The sequence below is a fragment of the Podarcis cretensis genome (assembly GCF_951804945.1).
Source record: "Podarcis cretensis genome assembly, chromosome: 9".
NCBI lineage: Eukaryota > Metazoa > Chordata > Lepidosauria > Squamata > Lacertidae > Podarcis > Podarcis cretensis.
Genome location: NC_137178.1, coordinates 25386611 through 25393207, shown reverse-complemented (window position 1 = coordinate 25393207; position 6597 = coordinate 25386611). Strand labels below are relative to the sequence as shown.

The window sequence follows — 6597 nt, the reverse complement described above, 5'->3', positions numbered from 1 at the left end:
AATAAAAAATAACAATGCTTTTCTTCGGCTACTGACAGTGGAATTAGAATTCCAGTTAGGAGCAGTGTTGTGATTTTGGACACACATGAAAAAAGGGAAGGATGCAGGGCTACTAATGTCCAGAACCAGATGGTTATCTCTGCAGCCCAGGTCCTTTGCTGTCTCTGGATACTTTTTTTGGTACAGTACTTCAGCAAATACTTGACCTGGCTTTTGTGTAGATTCACAAGCTGTCCCTCCAAACAGCAGGAGATTTATTATGTCTTTAACTTTTAATTTCCTTGCTTGGATTGTGGAAATGATGTGATGTGTGAGTCCGATGGTACTCCTTAAACAAATGCTGCCAGTATTTTAAACAGAACAAATAAGTTTGTTTCGGAATAAACAGGGTGTTGGGGGAATAAACTTTTCTTAAAACAGCTTTCAGGATTTACTGCATGTTGATCCATCATTCTCTTGGCAAATTTTACTATGGAAGGAGAACAAATATAAAAAACACACTTTTGTGTGGGTGTACAAGTCAACACACACCACTGAACAACTTTCATCTTAAAAGTGTCTGGAAATTTCTTGAGACTAGGACTTTAAAACCCTTACATGACTATTCTCAAGATGCTGAAGCCTATTAGTGTCAGACTCTTCGCTGGAATGTCTTGTGCTGATGTTATTTTGTTGAGCCAGGGCAGATCATGTGCAAGTAAAGTGTGGGATATTTAACCTTACAATTCATTAAGGATGGAAGAAGGAACCATGCCAAAATGAAGGGCAATGAAGGAAAGTTGCTGAGAATCCAGAAAGTAGATCTCTGACTAGCTATAACTGGTGTATCCCATCCTGCTTCAGAATAAGTTGCATGAGGAGGGGAACAGTCCTTAGAAAATGTTGCCGTCAGACATTGCAAATTAGGGTAGCCATATTTCAAACAGTGAAAATCTGAACAGAAAAGTTGTTGATTTGCAAAATAGCATATATATATATATATATATATATATATATATATATATATATATGCTGTTTTTGAGCTATTTTTATGGGAAATTGGCACTGCTGACATGGGGTGCCATTTGTCTGGATTTTCCCGGACATTTTTACTGCTAGATACGGTGTTCCAGATATGTCTGGGAAATTCTGGGTGTATGGCAACCCTATAAGAAGCAATGAGGACCAGCATCTTCTAGGTGTTCATATCAGCAAGGAAATCTGGCTTAATAAGCTTTTGTATACCAGGGATAGCTCAGTTGGTAGAGCATGATACTCTTAATTTCAGGGTCATGAGTTCAAACCCTACATTGGGTAAAAGATTCCTACATTGCAGGAGATGGACTAGATAACCCTTGTGGTCCCAACTCTATGAGTCTATAGGTCAGGACCTGAGTCACACTGGCCTATAGTTGTGGTTGCCCCTATATGATGAAATGCCCTTCCCTCTGTGGCAGCCACCAGTTGCTTCAGATATCATGTAAAACCTTCTCCTTTTGCCCAGGCTTTTCCTCATTCATAAGACTGGACCTTCTTTGATGTGCTTAACTCCCTTGAACTTATTGTTTTATTTGCTTTCAAATGCTTTGGCATGCTTATAGACCACTATTCTAGGCTGTATTTTTTGCTTAAATAATATTGTTTTTTTTAATATTGTATCACTGCTTAGACTTTTCTTTCTTTTCTAATGTTAATCAGAATGTAAGTGCTCTTAAATAAACAAAATAATGAACAAGGGATGTTCTTGGTGGTGAGGCCATTTATTTTGAAGTTCCCTCTGGCTATCAGCAGCCTGAGTCCCTCCCTGCGGCCTCTCTCAAGTTACCATTTCAGTCTTGCCCACCGCATTGAAGTAAGTGTCACAAGCACACAAAATTCACTTGTACGTACTGATTTTTCTTGCTACTGTTTGATGATTTGCGGTGCTCATGCTCGGTGGTGTCTTCTCTTTGATGCCAAATAACACAAATGGTTGGTTAATCTCCGGTTCCTTTAAAAAAAGAGAGAAGTTCATCTAATGTTTTGTCTGACAGTCCTCTCAGAATTAATGGGGGGCCGCCAATGGCATTCCACAGCTGTTGTCCCTGTTTACAAATTGTAACACATGAGGACGTTCCCATTGTGGGGCATATGGAGCATGTTCTGTATGTTACGTTTAGCATTCTGCGATGTCTTGTTAAATCTCAATTTTACGGCCTTACCCTGTAAGGCTTTTCTGAACGAGACAGACAAGAGAGACAGGTGTGTCACAGATTCAGCTTGGTGACAAGTTTTCAAATTCAGACGCATTCTTTGAGCCACAAAGTAAAGGAGCAGCTGGTGGCTCAAGGGCCTATCTGATTCTGCTGGAATTTTTGTGGCAGAAAGAATGAGTTGTTTTGTACTGCCTGAGAGCAACACCAGGCACATTTCTGTGGAGATACGATTTGTGTTTGATCTTGTCAGGTGGACTTTAGCCTTCACTAGTGGTCTGGCCATTATCTGTTCAGCTCTAAACAGTGTCTTGTGTTGGGGTTTGAATATTCTCAGCTCCTATTAAGATCAAAACTGTCTGAAAGTGCTGAGTGTGTCTGAATATACAGGCCTCATTATTTATCAAAACGTGACACAAAGGAAGAGAAGACTGTATGGGTACTGCGATTACATATACAAGATCATTTATGACAGTCATTTTAACACCATTGCTTTCCTTCTAGAAGGAATACTGTCGGTCCAGAGTTGGGATGCAGCTGAGGCAAAGGCAGAAAAGCATAAGAAAGGAAAATTGTGCTGTTAAAGGGAGATCAGTAGTTGGGTTCTGGAACACAGAGACAAGGATGCAAAGGACCAGAAGTAATAATGGTGGAGGAACTGAGGTTGTATTCAACAAAGTCCTACTCAGAGTAGACCCACTGAAATTAATGGATCTAAATTAGCCATGTCCATTACCATCAATGGGTAATAGGACTAGCACTGAATAACACTCTGTTGTTGTTTTTTTTGCAGATATCAATGCAAACTGTCTTGATCCACACATCCTGGTCTCTCTCAGAAAGAGCATGATGTACCCCCACCAGAGGTAGTACTACCCTTCCCCTAACATTGTTGAAAGTAGAATAATGTATAATCACCCAATACCAGCATGAACACACAATAAAATCTGGAGGGGCCCATGTGTTCATCTGATCAAAATAAAACGTAATTTTCCCGAGCAGTTCTGGTCATGTTTATTTAAATCTAATAAGATGCTTTGAGAATATAGCATTATCAGTGCTCAGCTATTTCAGTAAGTAGCACAAGAGCAAAATAGGAAAATGCAAGCATTTTGTGCTTAAGAGTTGTGTGATAAACCAGATTACCTCATCATATTCCTCTTCTGCTTTGCTTTGCCAAGCTTTCTGATGTCGAGTTCCCATGTAAACACATGTAGCACTACAACTTTTCAAAGGCCCCTTGAGTAATTATCCTAAGATATTTTCAGAGGTAGGCCAAGAGGTTCCATGTGAAATTTCCTGGAGATGTTAAATGGTCATAAAGTAAAATTGAACATAGGTTTGAGGAATGTGCATTGCAATTCAATATGGCAAGCAAAGATCTATACAACAGAGGCAACATTTTAAATCATGGTCTCTTTGCATGGGGAAATAAGAGATCTGGGTCTCCCTGCCACCCGATCATTATAAACATCAAATGATGTTCATGTAGTCAAGGTGCCTCGAATTATATAATTTGTAATTATGAGGTAATATTGGGGAAGCATCACAGAAGCACTGATTATTCACATGTTTGAGCTGAAGATGATGTCTTTCAGAGCATAAATTCTATCCAGTGGTGAAGAAAAAAACACACTGATCTGTTTGTTGTTTTGCTTGGAAGAAGTCAGAAATTCATTCATCATTCATTCGTGCCAGGAAATTAAGACTGGCTCAAAACATTTTTTAAAACAGAAAATGACATTCAGGGTGTATGTACACCTCTCTGAGAAGGGCATGTAAGGAATTCCCTTGACAATTTATTCCTCACTCACTGGGCCAGGGATAGGGACTATGTGGCCCTTCAGATGTTTGTTAGACTTCAGCTCCCATCATCCTTGACCTTTGGCCATGCTGGCTGGAACTGGCATCTAAGAACATCTGGATGGCCACAAGTTCCCCATCTCTACCTTAGGCTGCCTCATTTGTTGCAACTCCAGATGTTTGAGTTTTGTCCTACTGTCACTTGGACCTGGCCTCCAATGATCTCTCTTGTAAAGTGAAACAGCTGAGTAAAGTTCACACTCTGTCTGCAATCCTATACACACTTGGGAGTGAACCCTACTGAATCCAGGCGTGAGCTACACATACAGCAGAAAAAAGGTGGCTGTCCTGAACCCCTGGCCTACCTGGCATCAAGTCAGTATGTCATGCTCAAAGTCCAGGGGTTAAGTCACACAAGCAAAGTTCAAATCCAAAGTCCAAAGGTCAGGAAACACAGCTCAGGGTCTATCCAAGTAGCCAAGTCTGAAGTCCTTCAGTCAGGATACAGTCAAACCTGAAGCACAGTCCCATAGAGGTACAGGAGCATCCAAGACAAGATCCATCAACATGGGCAGTTGAGCAGACAGCACACCTCAGCTCTGCTTCCCTTTTGTACTTTGCATGCTGATTGCAGCATCTGGGCTTGAGGAGACACATGACCCTCACCTGTCCTGAGCCTAATCCATCTGAGGAATCACACCCCTCCCAGAGCGAGCAAGCCCCACCTGGCCAGCTTGGGAGCTGGGCTGTGGGTCCTTGCCTGCCTCAGCCTCCTGAAGCTCCCTACACCTCAGAGCCTGCCATGTTCATGGAGACAGGGGCCCCTCTGGCTCTGGTGGTGCGTCCTGCTGCTCTGGTTCCTGTGCACTGACCTCCATCCCCTCGTCGTCCTCCATCACCCTGCGAGTACTTCCTCCCCCATCCCCAGCTTGCCCCAGTGTGTCCCAGTCCTGGCTACACCACTTGCTGGGATCCTCTTCCCCCTCTTCCCTGTCGTCCTGCCAGTTTATGACAGTGCCAGAATGGGCTGTACCACATCAGTTTCAAGATGAAGGAAGATAAAGGAAGTAGGACAATTCCATTGGCTCTGCCTTTGGTCCTCCCTCAGCTGCCATTCCACCAGGCTACCTGAACTGCTTACATCAGTCATGGCAAAACTCGGCCCTTCACCTGTTTTGGGACTACAGTTCCCATCATCCCTGACCACTGGTCCTGTTAGCTAGGGATGATGGAAGTTGTAGTCCCAAAACATCTGGAGGGCCAAGTTTGACTTTCACTGGCTTACATCATAGCTGATCATTATTAAAAAACTTTCTAGCTTTAAGAACTAGTGCTTGAGTTTGCTTTTCCCCCCACCTCCCTTCCCTTTCCCCTTTCCCTTTTGTGTCATATCCTTTAGACTGTAAATTTGTGGGATTATCTTTTTTTTTTACTGCGTGTATGCTGCTATGGGAGTCTACTTGAGTGAATAATGGGGCCTTGTGCTCGACTAAATAAATAAATAAGAGCATCTTATTATATGAAAACGATCATCTCAGAATCAGCCCTAAGCAACTCCTATAATAGTTCAGGATGGTGGGTTTTTCTGAAAACCTACTTTATTTAATGTGATATTTTTAGCATTAAGAAATGAACAATTGCATGCACGGGATGGGGCTTTTTTTAAAAAACATGGAAATGAAACAGAGAGTAGGATGAATAAGGTTTTGGTTACAAACCCAAGAGAAAGGACAGGGTCCAAGAGGAAAAATTCCTGCATTGAATTAACACATTTTACAATCACGTTGCCGTCCTCTGCAAGACAAATAAGGAGACTGAAAGAGACACTTGGAATGTAAACCATAACTGCATAATTTTCCTTGTCAGCTGATGCACACTGAAATTCTTACAATAACATAATAATACAAAATTAGGGACAGGTCCCCCCCCCTGTTTTATGAGTGTTTCCCTTTCTGCATATTAAAAAGCCATTGTTTCTTTATTTATCCCTCTCTGTGGAAGATAGGGTTTTCTCCAAAGAAATCTATGTGCCATAATACAACCTTATCCTTCCTTCTTATTTTAGTTGTTTGTAAAGGTTTGGAACTGGAGCCTTTTCTTCTTGTTTTATTAGCAGTGGATGCCTTTCCCACTTCCAAACACTAACAGTATATTTTGGCCACGTGAGATGAAATATTCTGGTTCTTACGGAGCTGTTCATATGTGTGGCTGTCTTCCCTAAAGCTCCCCTTTTCCTCCCTTCCTAAGAGCAGCAGCTGTGACCCATGCAGTCGCCCAGTGGATGAAAGGACAATAAAACTCTGAAGCGACATAGTTGCTTGGTAACCACCTGCCAGGAAGCACAAGAATGGAACATATACAGTGCCCTGGAGACTGAGGGCATCACGTAGACAAATGGGTGCCATGCAGTTGGCCTGAGGATCAGGAGTGTTGAGCATGAAAATATCCTACAAGGCAGTCTCACGCTATACGCACTGAACACAGCAGCACCTCAACTGCATCATATTATAGCCACAGCAAGGATTATTTCTTAACTATGACAACAGTCTTGGACAACTTTACCATATAAGTGCACAGAAAAATATCTAGAATTGGAAAAGAGATGACAGAATGGAAAAGCACA

The 6597-nt window shown here is 41.9% G+C and overlaps 1 long non-coding RNA gene across 2 annotated transcripts; it reads right to left on the bottom strand.

Moving 5' to 3' along the window:
* Positions 1 to 1854: 1854 nt before the first annotated feature.
* Positions 1855 to 6298, bottom strand: LOC307223942. 2 transcript variants are annotated; one of them, XR_013842336.1, is made up of 4 exons: positions 6163 to 6298; positions 4340 to 4465; positions 3318 to 3470; positions 1855 to 1969 (listed from the first exon to the last, which is right to left on the bottom strand). It is a non-coding gene; the product is annotated as an uncharacterized lncRNA (long non-coding RNA). The 2 variants fall into 2 exon arrangements; XR_013842337.1 differs by lacking the exon at positions 6163 to 6298 and adding an exon at positions 5693 to 5850.
* Positions 6299 to 6597: the final 299 nt, after the last annotated feature.